Source organism: Ambystoma mexicanum, chromosome 12, assembly GCF_040938575.1.
Source record: "Ambystoma mexicanum isolate Mex_15411 chromosome 12, UKY_AmexF1_1, whole genome shotgun sequence".
Taxonomy (NCBI): domain Eukaryota; kingdom Metazoa; phylum Chordata; class Amphibia; order Caudata; family Ambystomatidae; genus Ambystoma; species Ambystoma mexicanum.
Genome location: NC_090936.1, coordinates 48,156,303 through 48,178,843, shown reverse-complemented (window position 1 = coordinate 48,178,843; position 22,541 = coordinate 48,156,303). Strand labels below are relative to the sequence as shown.

The following is a 22,541-nucleotide window of genomic DNA, read 5'->3' as shown; positions in this document are numbered from 1 at the left end:
GCATTGTGGAACGGTGTGTACAACTGCAGTTTTGCCAACATGGATGCACTTTGCAAAGACCTGGCAAGTTTCGGTAGAGGCAAAGTTATCGTCATCCACTACAGCGGCATGCACATGGGTTACATGTCTTGTTTAGGCTTGTTCCTTCGACTTAAGAGGTTGCTAAAGCTAGTGAAGAGGCTTTTTCCCACTGCCAAGGTGCTGTTCTTATCGATAACACCACAAAGAGTGTGGCCCACTGCTCATGAATGTTGTTCCGAGCAAGATGCAGTAAGGTGTCTCATCAACAGAAGCATGTATACTTTTTTTGTCCGCTGATGGGATGTTCTTCTGCAACAATGACCTCATTAGTTGTGGAAATGCAGAATTTTTACAACCAGATGGCATTTCTTTGTCGCCCATTGGTAATGCTGTTTTGTTTGCTCATCTACAAAATGCAGTGAGGAGTTTACTGTAACAATGTCCGTACAAGGAAACAGAAAATCAAAAAAAATAATGAAAAGAAGGTGTTCCTCTAGAAGCATCTAAAATACAAAAAAAAGCTCTTTTAAGAGCCACCCCTTATAACAAACTTTCCCTACCCTGGTTGCACATTATGCCCACACGCTCGCACGCAGGACGAAAGCCACATCCGGGGATTTTCAGGGTAGCGGCAATGGAAATGGGACTATGGAGCCACAGGGATTGCGCAATAACATTTCTGGGCGGGCTGCGTACGCAGAGGACTTTTCTACAAAACTGATACTGTTACATGGAGAGCTGTTCAATATCATTGTTGGAAGCGTGTGCAATTTTTAACAGTACGCAAACAAACTGGAAATGGAAGAAGGAATGTTTCTGCTTCATTGGGACACGGTCCTCGCTTTCCTTGGTGAAACTGACGTGCGCTTTCTCCCCTTTGCTGCTACCTACCCATGCCCTTGGGACAATGGGGAATATCGCAGCTGCGGTTGCATGTGTGACAGCAAGGTTTGTTTATCATTTTTTCCAATAATGTGCGTATAATGTGCCGGAGTATAATGGTTGCTATTAGTTGCAGACGCACTGTAGCACATCAGATGTGGTGCACCATTACTTATAGGGCAAACCTATGTGGCCTGCTACTTGCTTTAGCAAAGGTGCAAACTGATTGCACAGCACCTCTGGGGTGTGCCCTTTTGTAGGGTTGCTGTGGACAGCTTTCACCCGAAAAGCAGGCGTACATTGTTACTAACCATACATACATGTGCAACAGCACACTGTGGTGTGCCTGTAAGCGTGTACTTTCTGAAAAAAAACTCTATACTTTGCTGAACCCTGCACTTTCCCACTGTTCGAGGATCTGGCTCCAGTACCCGAAATATGGTCTCACGCCCAGAGTGGGTGCGGTCGCATTGTGATGTCGCCAATGTTCTCCTTTGGAACGGCGGTTCGCTGTACGTGTTTTGCATCCAAATATGTTGTGCGCACAAGCATGGGTGTCCTATGCACACCGTTGGTTTTTCTCTACTGACTAAAAGTGTGCCACACGTGCGCGGACAATTTAGCGGGATGCTGGATTTATAACGGACAGCAGGTGGGATGTTTATCTGCATAGCTAACTGTAGGCAGTGGGTGGACGCCCCTACCTAATTAACGTTCCTTCAAATATGCTGCACAGTGGCAATGTCCGCAGGACCCAGAGGAAGCCATACACATGCACTACGCAAAAAGGTCTGGGCGTACAGGCATTGATTGGTGGTGGACAACATGCAGAAGTGTGGAGCATGCTGGTGGCATACGGATAACTCCTTTATCATTGCGGATAGGCCGGATAGCTGCAGTGTACGTAGGACACCTACCTTTTTCTTACTTGCGGTCATTGCAACGAGCACTGTGTGCCGCTGAGTTAGAACTCCTTTTTGAGGTTAAAAAAAAGAACAGAACCACTCACACAGTAAGCTACAATCTCATTATTATCGTTTCCTTGTACACCAGCATACACCCTATTTGGAAAGGAAGGGGTAGCAGAAGTACTTATTGTGGGCAAATGGGGATTTGCACAATTTGGTTGTGAGAGGAGGAAGAGATTGATGTATTACCGTAACGTCCCCCATGAAACAGTTTGTGAGGGATTGGCAGGCTCAACATGGGGTAGGAGTACACATGCAGGTGTGGCAGTGCTGTGTTATTTTTTGCAAATGATATCTCTATATGCAACCTTAAAGCAGCACAATTGTTCACCAATTTCTCCAGTTTGACTTCCCCGCTGTCCATGTCGCTATGCATACAGTTTCTTTCCTTTCCTATGCCTGTATGATGTTGTGGAAGGGTTACCGCTTGTACTGCCTTCCTTTCTTTTCCAATATGTTGTTTTACCGAACAGAACATGTCTTTGATGCACATGCAGCAATACATATTACATATTGTACGGTTCACAGAAAGACGCATACCAATGGGGTTACTATAGAAAGTGCTTGCGTCATGAGGGACCTTTTCTTCCTGCCACTGTAAGATGCTTCCCATTGCTGCATTACACCAAGACACGTTATGCTTCCGTACCATTGCATACTGCAGCACCGTCGCAATTATTTTACAAAGTTTAAGGTCCTTACTACATTGTACTGACGTTCAGGTCTTTGCATTTTCCAATAGTTACTGTGGCAGTTTGCTTTGTGTTCCCCTTTAAAGCAGCGTGTGGAAACATTGGTGAAGGCAGACGTCCCTCCTGTTGTTGATGCTTTCCGTTATGGTGTACTCTCTATCCCTTTGTCCTGTTTGCTTCATAAGTGCACAATATGCAAACATACTCTATTTTCCCTGACAATTTTTGCACATGATGCTGTTTGTCTATGTTATTTGCATTTGGTGATTGGTACCACTATGTAAGAGAGCACCTGCCTTCCTCAGCTGGTTGGATGCCACACAATCTCTGCAAACAGATGCATAGTCTGCGAGTGCTGTCTGCATTTACATGGTGGCAGCAGTTGCACTATGTTGCACAGTCCTTCTTTACACACTAAGGGTATCCTGCTAAAAACCAATGAAATTCACTGACAAAAAAACCTTGTTAAAGGGACGTTATGGTTACAGGTAAAACCGGAAACCCCCTGAAATTCCACAATTATGGTAAGATAAGCAACCATAACTCGTTCCACCAGTTTGCACTGCAAGGACTAACACCCATGACATCAAAGATGCCATCACAAATCTCATTCATGGCATCCCGAGCAATGCATGTCTTACTTACCATAGATTCTCTTATTGCTTAGCACACCGTGAGCATGGCCCGTAACTTTACCATCTCCAATCTTAGTATTGAAAAGGACAATTTGTTTCATTATACTAGATACACCTGTGAGCTCAATCGCTTGGCGACCTCTGCCTTTCAACCTGTAAGCAACCGGCATTAACCTCTGCCAGTATCCTCTGCTCCGGCACGCTAACACTCAGGTTATCAGAGTTGCTTTTATGTCTATAACCTGCCCGTAACAAATGATTACTTGTACTGTGATATTCTTAATTGTTGGTTGTACCTTTCTAGAACTGTATGCTGCACCTATTCTGACTTTACATGCCTCCTCTTTAGTACAAACCTGATTTAGGGCTGTTGCCCACTGCCTTTACTAATTGCTAACTTTACTCAGTTCGGCTCTTCCCTGCCGCTGGATTACGCATTCTAAACAATCGTTGCATACATTACATAGAGTATAGCTATGTTTTTACCAAACTAAGCCTCTGCCTTGATCTCAATTTGTATCATCAGCGTGACCCTGGCTGCATTAATCCTCACTAGAGGACGTGCTCCTCGGACACCTACCATGGACCCTCATATCAATCCTAGAGTATCTCACAAGCGCTTGTCCGTGGCACTTAACCTTCTGCCATCCAACCTTGTACCACCCTCAAGGTTTCTACCTCCATGCCTACATACTAGTGCACCACACTCGAATAAGACGTTAAGGCCCTTAGCCACGCGTATGAACATTAGCCTTAAAGTTCTGCTGACATCCACAGTACTCCTTCATTGCATCACTGCACCAATTTACGTAGACAAGTCCTACCTGTAGTACACATAGCTTACCTATCCACATTACTGTACCAATACCACTGTCTACCACGACATGGTCCACCAACCTAAGGAATCTCAGACTAGGCTCTAGATTCCCACTGCTACACACTGCCTCTACCACCAACCAAAGGAAACTCAGACTAGGCTCTAGATTCCCACTGCTGCACACTGCCTCTACCATCAACCAAGGGAATCTCGGACCAGGCTCTAGATTCCCACTGCTGCACACTGCCTCTACCACCAATCAAGGGAATCTCGGACCAGGCTCTAGATTCCCACTGCTGCACACTGCCTCTACCACCAACCAAAGGAATCTCGGAGCAGGCTCTAGATTCTCACTGCTGCACACTGCCTCCACCACCAACCAAAGGAATCTCGGACTAGGATCTAGATTCCCACTGCTGCACACTGCCTCTACCACCAACCAAAGGAATCTCGGACTATGCTCTAGATTCCCACTGCTGCATACTGCCTCTACCACCAACCAAAGGAATCTCGGACTAGGCTCTAGATTCCCACTGCTACACACTGCCTCTACCACCAACCAAAGGAATCTCAGACTAGGCTCTAGGTTCCCAATGCTGCACACTGCCTCTACCACCAACCAAGGGAATCTCAGACCAGGCTCTAGATTCCCACTGCTGCACACTGCCTCTACCACCAACCAAAGGAATCTCGGAGCAGGCTCTAAATTCTCACTGCTGCACACTGCCTCCACCACCAACCAAAGGAATCTCGGACTAGGCTCTAGATTCCCACTGCTGCACACTGCCTCTACCACCAACCAAAGGAATCTCGGACTATGCTCTAGATTCCCACTGCTGCACACTGCCTCTACCACCAACCAAAGGAATCTCGGACTAGGCTCTAGATTCCCACTGCTACACACTGCCTCTACCACCAACCAAAGGAATCTCAGACTAGGCTCTAGGTTCCCAATGCTGCACACTGCCTCTACCACCAACTTAGATTCCCAATGCTGCACACTGCCTCTACCACCAACCAAAGGAATCTCAGACTAGGCTCTAGATTCCCACTGCTGCACCCTGCCTCTACCACCAACCAAAGGAATCTCGGACCAGGCTCTAGATTCCCACTGCTGCACCCTGCCTCTACCACCAACCAAGGGAATCTCGGACCAGGCTCTAGATTCCCACTGCTGCACACTGCCTCTACCAGCAACCAAAGGAATCTCGGACTAGGCTCTAGATTTCCACTGCTGCACACTGCCTCCACCACCAACCAAAGGAATCTCGGTCTAGGCTCTAGAGTCCCACTGCTGCACACTGCCTCTACCACCAACCAAAGGAATCTCGGACTAGGCTCTAGATTCCCACTGCTGCACACTGCCTCTATCTCCAAAGACACCACTTCAGCAGCCAATTCATTAGTAAGGCCAGACACCACTATTCTTTCACCTAAGCACAACCCCAAACAAGTGAATGGCAAACGAGATATTCCCTCTTCCCAAATCAAAGGGGCCCTCATTAATGCTAGATCATTACCGGCCCATGCTTTAGATATAACTGACTATATAACTTCACGTGACCTCGACTTCACAGCCATCACAGAGACATGCTTCCAAGCCGCATCAGGACCAGCTCTTACCCTTGCTATTCCCGACAACTCATTTGACTTGACCGAGACTCTAACCTTTCCAAGGGAGGGGACATCGCATTTCTCCATAAGAACTCCCTCAGCCTAAGAAGCGTTAACAATCAAACTTTCCCTTCAGCAGAAGTATTATCTATCAAACTACCTATCTCACCTTCACGTACTATTACTATCGAGCTAAACTATCGACCACCAGGGCCGACTACTACTTTTGAAGATGACATTGCACTTCTACTCACAACCAACACTGAAACAAAACCACAAGTCATCATCCTTGGTGACTTTAACCTGGGTTTTCAAGACCCCAAAGACACCAAAGCTTGCGCCCTCAAAGATACCATTACAGAATTAGGATTCACACACTGCATTACTGAACCCACACATAATAAAGGCAGAACATTAGATTGGTTAGCCGACCTCAATTGCAATATAGATATCCATTCTAACATGCCTTGTGTGTGGTCGGACCACCACTTAATTTAGTTCATCATAAAAGAAACCTTTGCACCTAACCAGCAAAAACAGGTACCAGCTATGATGACCAGAAATAAACGTAGCATAACCATCGAGAAATTACTACCTTTATTAAACCAATCACCAATCCCACCACGACTCTCTCAGATCCTACGGCCCTAGTTGACCTTTACAATCATACCATCTTGAAATCCATTAACACATTAGCACTGCTTAAACTATGTAAATCCAAACCTCATGCTCATCTTAATACATGGTATACCCCACACCTCAAAGCCTTACAGAGATTGAAAAGAATCGCAGAGACCCTGTGGAAAAGCTCCCCATACCCAGCCAACAAGGACAATTTTACTCAGGCATCCATTAACTACAAAGAAGTTATCATCCAAGCTAAAAAAGACAGTTATAATGACTGTATAACCAAAGCTAGGTCTAGTACTAAGGAACTCTTTAACAACCTAAAAGAATTATAATCGCCTGTCCCTCCACCTGATACGTGCAACAAAGACACTTGGTGATGTACGCACATCCAGAAAGCGTTGCAAGATAAAATTACTATGCTTCAAAACAAAATAGAAACTAAAATAACGTCATTTTACCAACTCTGATTCCAATTCTAAACCACCTGCTCCTACCAGCAATAGACATATTCAATTTAACTTCACCCGCCCTCTCCACAAAAGAAGTTGAAACCATCATTCAGAAGTTAAAACCATCTAACTGCCAGGGAGAAACATGTCTCACTCCTATTGTCAAGGAGGCTGTGAATGAACTTGACCCATTCATCACCTCCTTTATCAATGCCTCATTCAAATCTAGCACAGTACCCAATAATCTCAAAGATGCCTGGTACTCCCGCTTCTAAAAAAAAAAACTTCATTACACCCCAACAATCCATAAAACTATAGACCTATTACGACTGTGCCCTTTCTTCTGAAAATCCTGGACCCAGCAGCCTATCTGCTGACACAGCAATACCACAATTCGAATAACTTACTGAGTCTTAAAACAGTCAGGTTTCAGACCCAGACATGGGACTGAACCAGTGTTGATCGACCTCAAGACTGAAATCCAAATCCTTAAAGACAATGGTAAATTGGCACTGCTTCTTGTTCTTGACTTTTCAGCGGCATTTGATTAAGTGAACCATAAAATCCTATGCCAACATCTAAAATCTGCAACGCATTTCTCAGATCAAGCAAACGCTTGGATCCAGTCCTTCCGAAACAGCAGATCCGTGAGGGTCTTTGCACCGTCAGCCTCTGCAGAACCTACACTGGTCCCCTGCGGGGTCCCCCAAGCGTCTTGTGTGTCCCGTACTCTCTATAATGTCTTCACCAAGCCACTATTCGATGATCTTGACTATCTGGGTGTCACCTACATGAATTACGCAGATGACACCCAAATACTCATTCCTATCACTGGTGACTACATTACAGACAGTAAAACTCTAAATGACATCTACCTCATTATACAAGCATGGATGGCGAAGCACGGGCTCTGTCTTAATGAGAAGAAAGAGCTGTTCCTCTGAGGTTAACCTGCTCACCTGAACAAACTTGATGACTTTTCACATCCTTCAATATTGACGGTAACATAATCAAAGTTTCGAAGGTTGTAAAACCTTTAGGCATATACAATGACTCTGCTTTATCCTTAACTAAACAGACAAATGCCATGGCATCCTCCTCGGCTTCTACGTGCAAACTTATGACTGCATGCAGACCTGTCTTGACACCATCTAACTGCATCACAACAGCAAGAGCCTTAGTCCTCTCTAAATTGGACTATTGTAACGCACTTTATTTAGGCACCACACAACGGAACCTCAATAAGATGCAAAGTATTCAAAACAACACCATTAGAGCAGCTTTCAAATTCGTAAGGAAACACATGTCTGAAACTAGACATTCCCTGAACTGGCTAAACATCAGGCAAAGGATTGCACTTAAAACACTGTCCCTCACCCATAAGTGCTTATAATTACCCAGGCTCCTAATTACCTGTCCAACAGCATAACGCGCCACACCTCAACCCATCCAACCAGAATAGCCCAGACTGATTGTGTCAAAACCTCACGATTCAAACAACGAAGAGCAGGTGGAGGCAGCTTCCCGCTCCTTGCAGATAAAAACTGGAATGCCCTCCCTTTCTCCCTCAGAGAGGAACCTTCATACCTCCTATTCAGGGTTTATAGTGAATTGTTCGACAGTCATAGTGTCAAAATACAAAATTTTCGACACAAAAGGATAGAATTTTTTTTTTCCAATGCATGTTTTTTTTGGGGGGGGCTTCCCCCCAAACACCTGTTTTTTTGTGAAAACCCACTGATTTTACTATACGAATCCCCAAAAAAAACATTTACATTAAAAAAATGCATTCAAATTTTTTTTTCAATCCTTTTGTTTCGAAACTTTTGTATTTCGAAACTTTGTTTTCGAAACTTTGACGGGACACCCCTATTCAGGATAAATGACAAGGCATGGCTAATGGAGCAGTCTCATCATATAACCACACCTTCTTGCCCAATTAGTAATAGTCACCCTAATCATATTACGAGATATTACACAACTTGTGTCTTGCTCTTTTTGTGCTTTCCTGTCTACCTGTGCCTTGCTAGCACATTGCCTTGCATCTACTTGTACTGTATATCATTGCTACGTTTGCCCTAGCGAACCTACCATTTGTATGTACATGTTTAATTCTCTCCCTTAAATTGTCTATGTATAGCTGCTACTGTCACTATGTAATATATCGCTGTACTCATTTGTAATTTGCAAGCATAGCGCCCAGATGCCTACAGGCTTGGCGCGCTCTACAAATAAATAAGCTAAACTAAACTAATACAACTCCATATGGCAGCCTGAGGACACGGGCAAACTGCCGTCCTTGCACTCACGCATGCTCCCCCCGGAAGCACGAGTGCACACCCTCAGCACTGGCTCCGCCCATGCACGCGCTGCGCATGACCTGGGAATAGACTAAAGAGGTGCGCTTCCAGCTGGTTTACATTGACCCAGCCCTTTGTCTGCTCAGAAGACGTGGCTGGTTAAGGGAGCCTGTGGGCGAGGAGGGCAGACATGTTGCCTTTGCGCACCTGCCGCATCTTTGCCTTTGGGCACGTGTTTACTGTAAAGCATGTTTACTGTGCACGCCTCGAGGCTGCACCTGCGCGCACTGTACCTATTGTTGTTGCCATATAAAGACAGAATTCACCCACAGCCCAGTGCAGACATGTGCCCTTGTGTGCATGTAAACAGAGGGTTCTTAACAAGACACTCGCGGGTTCTGGTCGTATCTCACACCACAAGTCAGAGGTGGTGAGGTTTATTAAACGCACCCGCGCCATGGGCTGCCATCAGAGGAGCACACAGCGTGCTTAGCGCATTTGTCATTTGTATATTGCATAATAAATGAATTCGTTTTATTTTGCAATCAGTCAATCTCCCTCAACCCCCAGCCTGGAGGGTGAGGGGGCACACTTATTGTGAAATCGCTGTATTTCTCAACTACTGCCTGTGGGCTTTTGCCTCGCCCGTGCCACCACCCACAAACTAGTGAATTGGTATCTGCTATCGGCAGTACTGTGCCAAATCCCCAGGGCAGTAGTCTCAGAGCGCCCAGGCTTGTCTGAAAAGTGCGGTCTTGTGCCCCCTCAGGGGTTTACAGGCCATAGTGTGTAGCGAAAGTGCTCTTCCCGCTACTAGTAATGCCAGGGTCATGATTGCTGCAAGCAGTATTGCGGGTTGTACGACTGCCACTGGTATTCCCCCTGCTGCTTGTAAAAGCTCTTGCCACTTCTGCTATTGGCCGCAAGATACCCAGATGCGTAGCTGTCGCCCCCCTTCCTGCTGCACATTGCTGGGGGTGATGGGAGGAGGGTCGCATTCTCTTCAGGACTTCCTTGCCACCGTCAAAATTGGGTTCTTAAGGCCCCTGTTTCCACTGCTATTTGCTTACTTTCCCAGTAACATATCCCGCCTCAAGCTCCGAGAAGCCCGTTTCAAGGTGTGCGTGTCCTCCATACACTGAAAAAGATTGGTGTGCCTACTGAGATTACAAATACAACTGCTTGCACTACCAGTACTGTAAAAGTACCACAACTGCTAGTGTTGCCAGTATTATATGGGTGCCACTACTACGACCAGTACTATGGGCTCACCATTTCTTGTGCTCGCACTACTAGTGCTATAGGAGTAGCACAATCAATATGACCGCCAGTACTAAAGGAGTACCACTGCTACTACAATGACTACCATTATTATAGAAGTACCTCTATTACTGCTAGCACAAGCAGAAATACAGCACTACCCTAACAACTACTAACAATACCAGTGCTGTGCCTGTAGCATGCCTGCTACTAGCTCTACAAGTACTATAGGGGTAACACTACCCGTTCTATACGGGTACCACTACTATTACTAAGGCTACCAGTACTAGAGGGGCACCACTTGTACTATGGACACTATCAGTACTACGGGTGTACCAATTCTACTGTTAGCACAACTAGTTATATATGAGTAGAACTTAGGCTAACACTACCAGTACGATAGGAGTAACACTACCAGTACGGTTGGATTACCACTACTACTGTGAACACTACTGGTATTATAGGAGTACACCTTCTTCTGGCAACACTGTCAGTACTACAAAGGTAACACTACCAATACTATAGGATTATCACTTCTGAGATACTACCAGTGCTGTAGGAGTAGCACAACTATCATTAGCACTGCCACTACTACAGAGGCACCAGAGAGGCACTACTACAAACACTACCAGTATTAATGATGCACCATTTCTACAAACAACACTTCGAGTATTATAGGAGCATCGCTACTACTGCTAACACTACCAGTACTATAGGAGTATCACTTCTACTGCTAATACTACCAGTACTATAGGAGCATCACTACTGCAGTGAACACTACCAGTGCTATAGGCACATCACTACTACTAACACTGACAGTACTAAAAGGGCATCACTACTACTGCTAACACTACCAGTACTATAGTAACACTACTACTACTACTACCACTATCAGTACTATAGGATAATCACTACTACTGCTAACACTACCAGTACTATAGGAGTAAAACCACCAGTACGGTTGAATTACCACCACTACTGTGAACACTACCAGTATTATAGGAGTACCCCTTCTTCTGGCAACACTGTCAGTACTACAACGGTAACACTGCCTGTACTATAGTATCACTACTACTGCTAACACTACCAGTACTATAGGATAATCACTACTACTGCTAACACAACCAGTACTATAGGATTATCACTTCTACTGCTAATACTATCAGTACTATAGGAGCATCACTACTGCTGCGAACACTACCAGTGCTATAGGAGAATCACTACTACTAACACTGAAAGTACTAAAAGGACATGACTACTACTGCTAACACTACCAGTACTATAGTAACACTACTACTACTACCACTATCAGTACTATAGGATAATCACTACTACTGCTAACACTACCAGTACTATAGGAGTAAAACCACCAGTACGGTTGAATTACCACTACTACTGTGAACACTACCAGTATTATAGGAGTACCCCTTCTTCTGGCAACACTGTCAGTACTACAACGGTAACACTGCCTGTACTATAGTATCACTACTACTGCTACCACTGCCAGTACTATAGGATAAAAACTACTACTGCTAACATTACCAGTACTATAGGATAATTACTACTACTGCTAACACTACCAGTACTATAGGAGTATCACTTCTACTGCTAATACTACCAGTACTATAGGAGCATCACAACTGCTGCAAACACTACAAGTGCTATAGGAGCATCACTACTACTAACGCTGGCAGTGCTAAAAGGGCATCAGTACTACTGCTAACACTACCAGTACTATAGTAGCACTACTACTGCTACCACTGCCAGTACTATAGGATAATCACTACTACTGCTAACACTATCAGTACTAAAGGAGTAACACCACCAGTATGGTTGGATTACCACTACTACTGTGAACACTACCAGTAGTATGGGAGCATCAATACTACTGCAAACACTACCAGTGCTATAGGAGAATTCCTACTACTGCTAACATTGTCAGTAGTATAGCAGTACGACTTCTGCTAACTCTGACAGTACTATAAGATCAACACTACCAGTACTATAGGAACATCACTACTGCTGCAAACACTACCAGTGCTTTAGGAGCATCACTACTACTAACACTGACAGTACTAAAAAGGCATCACTACTACTGCTAACACTACCAGTACTATAGTATCACTACTACCGCTAACACTACCAGCACTATAGGATAATCACTACTACTGCTAACACTACCAGTACTATAATAGAATTCCTACTACTGCTAATATTGTCAGTAGTATAGCAGTACGACTTCTGCTAACTCTGTCAGTACTATAAGAATAAGACTACCAGTACTATAGGAGTATCGCTATCACTGTAAACAGGTCCAGTATTATAGCAGTCCCACATCTTCTGATAACACCGTAAGTACTATAAGAGCAACGCTGCCAGTACTATATGATTACTACTGCTAACACTACCAGCCTTCGAAAAGTGCCACGTCTTCTCCTAAAACTGCCAGTATTATAAGAGTAACTCTACCAGTGATATATGAGTTCCAAGACTACTAGTGATTTATGAGTTCCAAGACTACTATTATCAACACCAGAACTATAGGGGTATGCCAGTATTATAAGAGTAACTCTGCCCGTGATATGAGTCCCAAGACTACTATTATCAACTCCAGAACTATAGGGGTATGCCAGTATTATAAGAGTAACTCTGCCAGTGATATATAAGTTCCAAGACTACTATTATCAACACCAGAACTATAGGGGTATCACTACTCGTTAAGCACCTACTACTGGCTGGTGCTAGTGATACTTGTTCTATGATTACCAGTACTTCAGGTACTTCAGTACCATTACCCGTGCTGCTGGTCCCAGGACCTCTTCTGTATCACTGTTCTGGCTTGTTCTAGGCTTGGGCGTCCAGGGGCTTGTGTCAACGGGTTCGATCTGCACCAGCCAGGGACTATTCCAGCTCCAAGACTCAGTGGGTGAGTGCATCCACCACAGAGATCTGAGTGCAGCCTCATGGTCACAGGTACGAATCCCACTCGGGCCTTCATCTTTCCCAGGTGATACAATGAGCATAATTGAGAAGAGCAACAGAACACATTTGTTATTGGTGTGTAGTACCCAAAACAACCCTCCCACCCTGCTCCCATTTGCTCCACATACACGCCTGTTAGGCTGATAGCCTCATCACTAGGCCGTATGGGCTCTGGAACCCAAAAATGAACTCAATACAAAATCGTGTGTTCTGAGGGTATCACAAGGTCTGTGGTGAAATGCCAGCTGCAGAATGTGAGCGGGGAGAGGTGGCTGGTGGAATATCACGTCTAGTAGTAGTGGTAAGAGCACACTAGAGCGCAGGCAGTCGTGGGCACCGGCGGCTCTAGCTCGCGTTAGGTGTGAGTCTGCAGCGGGGACCTTTGCCTTCCACTCCATTTGTAAATCTTCAGTTTAACCTTTTCAGAGGGTCATGTGTGCTGACATCAAGGCACATAAATGCATCCGGGGCAGTGATGCGCTGCTCACCATGGTGAGGCACCTAAACCTATAGTGATGCACTGCTCACCATGATGAGGCACCTACACCAATAGTGATGCACTGCTCACCATGATGAGGCACCTGTGCCTTCAGTGAGGTGCTTCTCACCGTGATGAGGCACCTGTGCCTACAGTGATGTGCTGCTCACCATGATGAGGCACCTGTGCCTGCAGTGATGCACTGCTCACCGTGATGAGGCACCTGTGCCTGCAGTGATGCACTGTTCACCATGATGAGGCATCTGTGCCAGCAGTGATGAACTGCTCACCGGGGTGAGGCACCGGTGCCTGCATTGATGCACTGCTCCCGTGATGAGGCACCTGTGCCTGCAGTGATGCTCCCCGTGATGAGGCACCTGTGCCTGCAGTGATGCACTGCTCACTGTGATGAGGCACATGTGCCTGCAGTGATGAACTACTCACCGTGATGAGGCACCTGTGCCTGCAGTGATGAACTACTCACCGTGATGAGGCACCTGTGCCTGCAGTGATGCACTGCTCACTGTGATGAGGCACATGTGCATGCAGTGATGAACTACTCACCGTGATGAAGCACCTGTGCCTGCAGTGATGCACTGCTCACCATGATGAGGCACCTGTGCCTGCAGTGATGCACTGCTCACCGTGATGAGGCACCTGTGATGAGGCACCTGTGTCTGCAGTGATGCACCTGTGCCTGCAGTGATGCACTGCTCGCCGTGATGAGGCACCTGTGCCAGCAGCGATGCTCACCGTGATGAGGCACCTACACCTATAGTGATGCGCTGCTCACCGTGATGAGGCACCTGTGCCTGCAGTCATGCAATGCTCACCGTGATGAGGCGCCTGGGCCTGCAGTGATGCACTGCTCACCATGATGAAGCACCTGTGCCTGCAGTGATGTGCTGCTCACTGTAATGAGTCATCTACACCAATAGTGATGTGCTGCTCACTGTGATGAGGCACCTACATCAATAGTGATGCACTGCTCACCGTGATGAGGCACCTACACCAATAGTGATGCACTGCTCACCATGATGAGGCACCTGTGCCTGCAGTGATGCGCTGCTCACCGTGATGAGGCACCTGTGCCTGCAGTGATGCACTGCTCACCATGATGAGGCACCTGTGCCTGCAGTGATGCACTGCTCACCATGATGAGGCACCTGTGCCTGCAGTGATGCACTGCTCACTGTGATGAGTCACCTACACCAATAGTGATGTGCTGCTCACTGTAATGAGGCACCTACACCAATAGTGATGTGCTGCTCACCATGATGAGGCACCCACACCAATAGTGATGCACTGCTCACCATGATGAGGCACCTGTGCCTGCAGTGATGCGCTGCTCACGTGATGAGGCACCTGTGCCTGCAGTGATGCACTGCTCACCGTGATGAGGCACCTGTGCCTGCAGTGATGCACTGCTCACCATGATGAGGCACCTGTGCCAGCAGTGATGAACTGCTCACCGGAGTGAGGCACCGGTGCCTGCATTGATGCACTGCTCACCATGATGAAGCACCTGTGCCTGCAGTGATGCTCCCCGTGATGAGGCACCTGTGCCTGCAGTGATGCAATGCTCACCGTGATGAGGCACCTGTGCCTGCAGTGATGCACTGCTCACTGTGATGAGGCACCTGTGCCTGCAATGATGCACTGCTCACCGTGATGAGGCACCTGTGCCAGCAGTGATGAACTGCTCATGGTGATGAAGCACCTGTGCCTGCAGTGATGCACTGCTCACCATGATGAGGCACCTGTGCCTGCAGTGATGCACTGCTCACCGTGATGAGGTACCTGTGATGAGGCATCTGTGTCTGCAGTGATGCACCTGTGCCTGCAGTGATGCACTGCTCACCGTGATGAGGCACCTGTGCCAGCAGTGATGAACTGCTCACCGTGATGAGGCACCTTTGCCTGCAGCGATGCTCACCGTGATGAGGCACCTACACCTACAGTGATGCGCTGCTCACCGTGATGAGGCACCTGTGCCTGCAGTGATGCACTGCTCACCGTGATGAGGCGCCTGTGCCTGCAGTGATGCACTGCTCACCATGATGAGGCACCTGTGCCTGCAGTGATGCGCTGCTCACTGTAATGAGTCATCTACACCAATAGTGATGTGCTGCTCACTGTGATGAGGCACCTACACCAATAGTGATGCACTGCTCACCATGATGAGGCACCTGTGCCTGCAGTGATGCACTGCTCACCATGATGAGGCACCTTGTGCCTGCAGTGATGCGCTGCTCACCATGATGAGGCACCTGTGCCTGCAGTGATGCACTGCTCACTGTGATGAGTCACCTACACCAATAGTGATGTGCTGCTCACTGTAATGAGGCACCTACACCAATAGTGATGTGCTGCTCACCATGATGAGGCACCCACACCAATAGTGATGCACTGCTCACCATGATGAGGCACCTGTGCCTGCAGTGATGCACTGCTCACCATGATGAGGCACCTGTGCCAGCAGTGATGAACTGCTCACCGGGGTGAGGCACCGGTGCCTGCATTGATGCCCTGCTCACCATGATGAGGCACCTGTGCCTGCAGTGATGCTCCCCGTGATGAGGCATCTGTGCCTGCAGTGATGCAATGCTCACCGTGATGAGGCACCTGTGCCTGCAGTGATGCACTGCTCACTGTGATGAGGCACCTGTGCCTGCAGTGATGCACTGCTCACCGTGATGAGGCACCTGTGCAAGTAGTGATGAACTGCTCACCGTGATGAAGCACCTGTGCCTGCAGTGATGCACTGCTCACCGTGATGAGGCACCTGTGTCTGCAGTGATGCACCTGTGCCTGCACTGATGCACTGCTCACCGTGATGAGGCACCTTTGCCTGCAGCGATGCTCACCGTGATGAGGCACCTACACCTATAGTGATGCACTGTTCACCGTGATGAGGCACCTGTGCCTGCAGTGATGCTCCCCGTGATGAGGCACCTGTGCCTGCAGTGATGCAATGCTCACCGTGATGAGGCGCCTGTGTCTGCAGTGATGCACTGCTCACCATGTTGAGGCACCTGTGCCTGCAGTGATGCGCTGCTCACTGTAATGAGTCACCTACACCAATAGTGATGTGCTGCTCACTGTGATGAGGCACCTACATCAATAGTGATGCACTGCTCACCGTGATGAGGCACCTACACCAATAGTGATGCACTGCTCACTATGATGAGGCACCTGTGCCTGCAGTGATGCACTGCTCACCATGATGAGGCACCTTGTGCCTGCAATGATGCGCTGCTCACCATGATGAGGCACCTGTGCCTGCAGTGATGCGCTGCTCACTGTGATGAGGCACCCACACCAATAGTGATGTGCTGCTCACCATAATGAGGCACCCACACCAATAGTGATGCACTGCTCACCGTGATGAGGCACCTGTGCCTGCAGTGATGCGCTGCTCACGTGATGAGGCACCTGTGCCTGCAGTGATGCACTGCTCACCGTGATGAGGCACCTGTGCCTGCAGTGATGCACTGCTCACCGTGATGAGGCACCTACACCAATAGTGATGTGCTGCTCACTGTGATGAGGCACCTACATCAATAGTGATGTGCTGCTCACCATGATGAGGCATCTACACCAATAGCGATGCACTGCTCACAGTGATGAGGCACCTGTGCCAGAGGGATGCACTGCTCACAGTGATGAGGCACCTGTGCCTCATCACTGCGGGGACGCACTTCTCGTCGTGATATGCCACCTGTGCCCGCGGGATGCACTGCCGGTGATGATGCGCCCCTCCCCCGCCGCCCTGCGCTCCGCAGCATGACTCAGCGAGATCCCATCAAGGATGACCTCAAGGCAAAGGATGGCGAAAAGGCCCGGGGGCCACATGTCTCATCTCATGGCACCTGCCATCGCCGGGGTACTGTTGGGCGAGCTCCACCCTGCTGCCCAGCCAGCAGCGGCGCGGGGAGAGTTTCCTGCCCGGGCACCGCCGCTGCACGCGCGCCCGGATCTCGCCGCTATCACGGATCGCTATTTAAACACTCCCGATGCCAGTCATCCAGATCTCACACCGCAGAGCGCTCAGCGAGCGTGCTATCACGCCCGGATCTTAATCACACTGCTGAGGACTCTGGCAGCAGGGCGGGCGAGGGCGGTGCTGCGGGGTGGCAACGCGACACTTGAGCAAACAGCCCTATCAGTACCCTGCAATGGCATCCCCGTCTCTGGGTTTCACAGGGACAATGCGCCGCGCCTGATAACCCCCCCCCATCCCCCTCCTCCCCTCGCGACCCTGTCCAGAATGACAGCAAATCCAGAAGCAGTTATCAATATCGCTCAGAACGTAAGCACAGATTGGAGGGACAAGGTCGTAATCAATAGGGACCAAAGAAATACGCAAGTAGCAAGAAGCTCCCATCCTGACCCCCCCCCCCCCCCGAGTAAATTGCATGCAAGGACCCGCAGCAAGCGAAGCGCCTACGCGCCCTCTCTCCCGCAAACACAGCTACTAAGCACATCGCCTCTTCCCAAGTCACCAACTTTAAAACATACCTGCAAATAACGCAGCCCCCAAGTGTCCACAACAGACGCACACTCCTTGCAACCACCTCAAAGATGCACGCACCCTCTCGCTCCCCCAATGCAAAAATGCTCTCTCCAACAAAGGCAAAATACGTGCACGACCGGCACGGAACAACAAAACGCACACAGCATTATCCCACACAAACGCGATCCACACACACAAAAAACTGCGCCTCCCCACCACTGCCAAAAACCTCGAATTCGAAGCAAAGCGGCTCCACCGGACACCGCCCGAAGCGGCAGCCGGAGAATAACGATACCGGTGGTCTCGCATCGCAACACCCCCAATCCTTCACCACAACACACATCCCCCTGCCTTGCCCCCTACCGCAGAGGGACGTTCACCAGTCACCGCACCGCCCTTCCACCAGACCCCGCTTCTCTCAGCGAAACATGCACGCACCGGTCCCCCCACAAACCGCCATGCCTGCAAGAAACACGCAACCAAGCCTTTTCAAAACGCTCACCCTACAACAAAACACCTCTACTGTGAAATGCACGCACCAGCCCACCTGCCACACACACACACGCATGGCTCCACGTAAACCCCTGGTCCTGCAACAAAACACCCGCACTGGCAAAACAAATGCCGACCGAACCCCTCTCCACATAAGACGGACCCCGCTGAAGCCCCTAGCCCTTCATCACCGCCAGCCGCCCCCCGCACCGCCCCGCTACCAAGTGCATGACACAACCGAACCACACACACCTCTCCCCAAAATGCAACCCCCACTAGCTGCTGAGCCACCCAGCACATATCCACCTCTCTAGTGCTTAACACATTCCTCGCCTATCTCTTCTTCGCAAGCGCTACACTTTTCCGAACCCTGAATCCAAAAGTAGAAAAAACAACAACTCTGCACCACCATCTCGTCCTCATAATATGCTCCCCTAATCTCAAAGGAAACTGTGCACACACGCGCACACCTGCCTACGACCACCCCTCCAGTAACGTGCAGTGTGTGTGCACCTACCCAATACACAGACGTCAGACCCCCTAGTAGTAGCGAGTTTCTTAGGTGCAGAGAGGCTGCGGGTGCGCGCTTACCTTGCGGCTGCGCGGCAGGTCCGGTGCGGAGGAGCCGCGTGTGCGCAGTGCTGCTGCGGCCGGGGTGCTGCTGCCTACTCCGGGCGCATCTCCGTGCTCCGCCTGCTGCTGGTGCTGAGGCTGTGGCCGCCCTCCCGGGCTCTCCTCTCCCGGCTCTAGGTGTGCTTCCCAGGCTGGAGGTGCCCGCGGTCTGCCTCCCAGCGGCAGGCTGTGTGTGCAGTGAGGGGCAGTGCCGCCGACCCCCACCCTCCTCCTCCTCCTCCACACGTGCCTGGGCTGCGAGTCACTGGAAGGGCGGAGGGCGCGCGGGCAGCGATACTGCCCTGGGTGCTGTCACTGTGGGATGCATTACTCACGGCGCCCCCAGCCTTCGCACCCTGTTTCCCCTGGCAAGAGAAGCGAGACAGTGGCTCCTGTAATGATCTGCAAGCCCCATCCAGACTCAGAGTGCTGCGAAGCGTGCTGGCTCCCGGGTAGGCGCACTAAGGGGAAGCGCGCGGTCTCTACTTTCTAAACTACACCACAAGAAGGAACCAGCCGGCACGGGTTGGCCGTGGCACACCAAGGGCATGTCGTGTGCCTTGTTCACAGCGTGCGCTGAGACTTTGTGCACTTCAGATGGGATAGCCACACCGAGCCAGCAGAGGCCCGTTAAGGGGGCCCGAGGACTGCTTTCGGGTAACTGGGATACCTGCCACTCCCACTGCCCCGTACCCCGCATTCTGTACACCCCATTATCAGGAGTAATGTTTCATCAGCCTGCAGACTTTTCCGTAGCCTTACTTGTCAACTCTCTGAGCTGGGTATAGGTTTCTGATGTTTTACTGATATGTTTGAATATTTTGATTTTATATAAGTGTGCCTCTACTCGTCATTTCACATTCTCTGGCACATCAAGGTCGGGATACCCCCGATAGAGGCACATGCGTTTAGAAGGATTTTGAAGGTGGGCAATGGGTTGCACTTAGATGGATTCTGAGGGTGGCCAATGTGTTGCACTTAGATGGATTTATAGGGTGGACAATGTGTTGCACTTAGATGGATTTATAGGGTGGACAATGTGTTGCACTTAGATGGATTTACAGGGTGGGCAATGTGTTGCACTTAGATGGATTTACAGGGTGGGCAATGTGTTGCACTTAGATGGATTTATAGGGTGGACAATGTGTTGCACTTAGATGGATTCTGAGGGTGGCCAATGTGTTGCACTTAGATGGATTTATAGGGTGGACAATGTGTTGAACTTAGATGGATTTATAGGGTGGGCAATGTGTTGCACTTAGATGGATTTATAGGGTGGGAAATGTGTTGCACTTAGATGGATTTATAGGGTGGACAATGTGTTGCACTTAGATGGATTTATAGGGTGGGCAATGTGTTGCACTTAGATGGATTTATAGGGTGGCCAATGTGTTGCACTTAGATGGATTTATAGGGTGGCCAATGTGTTGCACTTAGATGGATTTACAGGGTGGGCAATGTGTTGCACTTAGATGGATTTACACGGTGGGCAATGTGTTGCACTTAGATGGATTTATAGGGTGGCCAATGTGTTGCACTTAGATGGATTTATAGGGTGGCCAATGTGTTGCACTTAGATGGATTTATAGGGTGGACAATGTGTTGCACTTAGATGGATTTATAGGGTGGGAAATGTGTTGCACTTAGATGGATTCTGAGGGTGGCCAATGTGTTGCACTTAGATGGATTTATAGGGTGGACAATGTGTTGCATGGATTTACAGGGTGGGCAATGTGTTGCACTTAGATGGATTTATAGGGTGGACAATGTGTTGCACTTAGATGGATTTACAGGGTGGACAATGTGTTGCACTTAGATGGATTTACAGGGTGGGCAATGTGTTGCACTTAGATGGGTTTACAGGGTGGACAATGTGTTGCACTTAGATGGATTTACAGGGTGGACAATGTGTTGCACTTAGATGGATTTACAGGGTGGGCAATGTGTTGCACTTAGATGGATTTACAGGGTGGGCAATGTGTTGCACTTAGATGGATTTATAGGGTGGACAATGTGTTGCACTTAGATGGATTTACAGGGTGGGCAATGTGTTGCACTTAGATGGATTTATAGGGTGGACAATGTGTTGCACTTAGATGGATTCTGAGGGTGGCCAATGTGTTGCACTTAGATGGATTTATAGGGTGGACAATGTGTTGCACTTAGATGGATTTATAGGGTGGACAATGTGTTGCACTTAGATGGATTTACAGGGTGGGCAATGTGTTGCACTTAGATGGATTTACACGGTGGGCAATGTGTTGCACTTAGATGGATTTATAGGGTGGACAATGTGTTGCACTTAGATGGATTCTGAGGGTGGGCAATGTCTTGCACTTAAATGAATTTAGAGGGTGGGCAATGTCTTGCACTTACATTTTGAGGATGGGCAATGTGCGGCACTCCATGCATATGGAACACCAGCCAAAGGCACGGCTACCGACCCGCACACATCTGCCATCCGACACTACTCACAGACTCTTTGCACAACACCTCTGCCCTAAGAATGCAGCTTCTGTTCACGACACAGTATCGATCGGTAGCTGCGCACATAATGACTATCCCGCTGCCGCATGCCCTCTCTATAGCGCTCCTCGCCACCCATCCACATGCCAGTTCGACATGGGTGGTTAGCATGGACCTGGCCCCCCCCTTCATATCTCTGTATGGGCTATGGGCCAATATGCACACATGCATACTAGCACTCCTCAAACTTCCCATACCTGGACTCCGGTCCCCCAAGGGCGTTTAACCCACAGCACGTTGTGATCACACTAATGGTGAAAGGCGCTATACAAATGACACACTACGACTACTTCTACAATGTGCCACTCTCCAGACAAGCCCAGGCCACTAAGGTGCGATGGTGACTGGCACAGTATAAATGAATATATATATACATGACAAAGACTATTTTCTGTGCTAAAGGCTTGCATTTGTGCTAATTTGCATACCCACAATGCTTTGCTCACGTGACTCTGAACTGAAGGTGAACGTCCAGTGATGGCTACTGGGTGGCACTGTGGAATGTGTGATGAAAGGGAGAGCGAGAGAGAGAGAGGGTGGCAGACGGAGGTGGTAAGAAAAAGAGAAAGAAAGCAACAGAGGGAGAGAAAGAAACAGAGAAAGAGTGAGAGAAAGAAAGAGAAAAAAGAATAGATCGAGTGTGCTCTGCTTGTATTAGCACCATTTA

The 22,541-nt window shown here is 48.6% G+C and overlaps 1 protein-coding gene across 1 annotated transcript in view; it reads right to left on the bottom strand.

Annotated features, from left to right (window-relative positions):
* Window positions 1–19,796, bottom strand: part of MET (MET proto-oncogene, receptor tyrosine kinase) — a 281,825-nt gene extending 262,029 nt beyond the window's left edge. Inside the window, exon 1 of the mRNA XM_069627931.1 lies at window positions 19,328–19,796. The gene's annotated coding sequence lies outside the window, so the exon portion shown is untranslated. The remainder of the gene's footprint in view (window positions 1–19,327) is intronic.
* Between the last annotated feature and the right edge of the window lie 2,745 nt (window positions 19,797–22,541).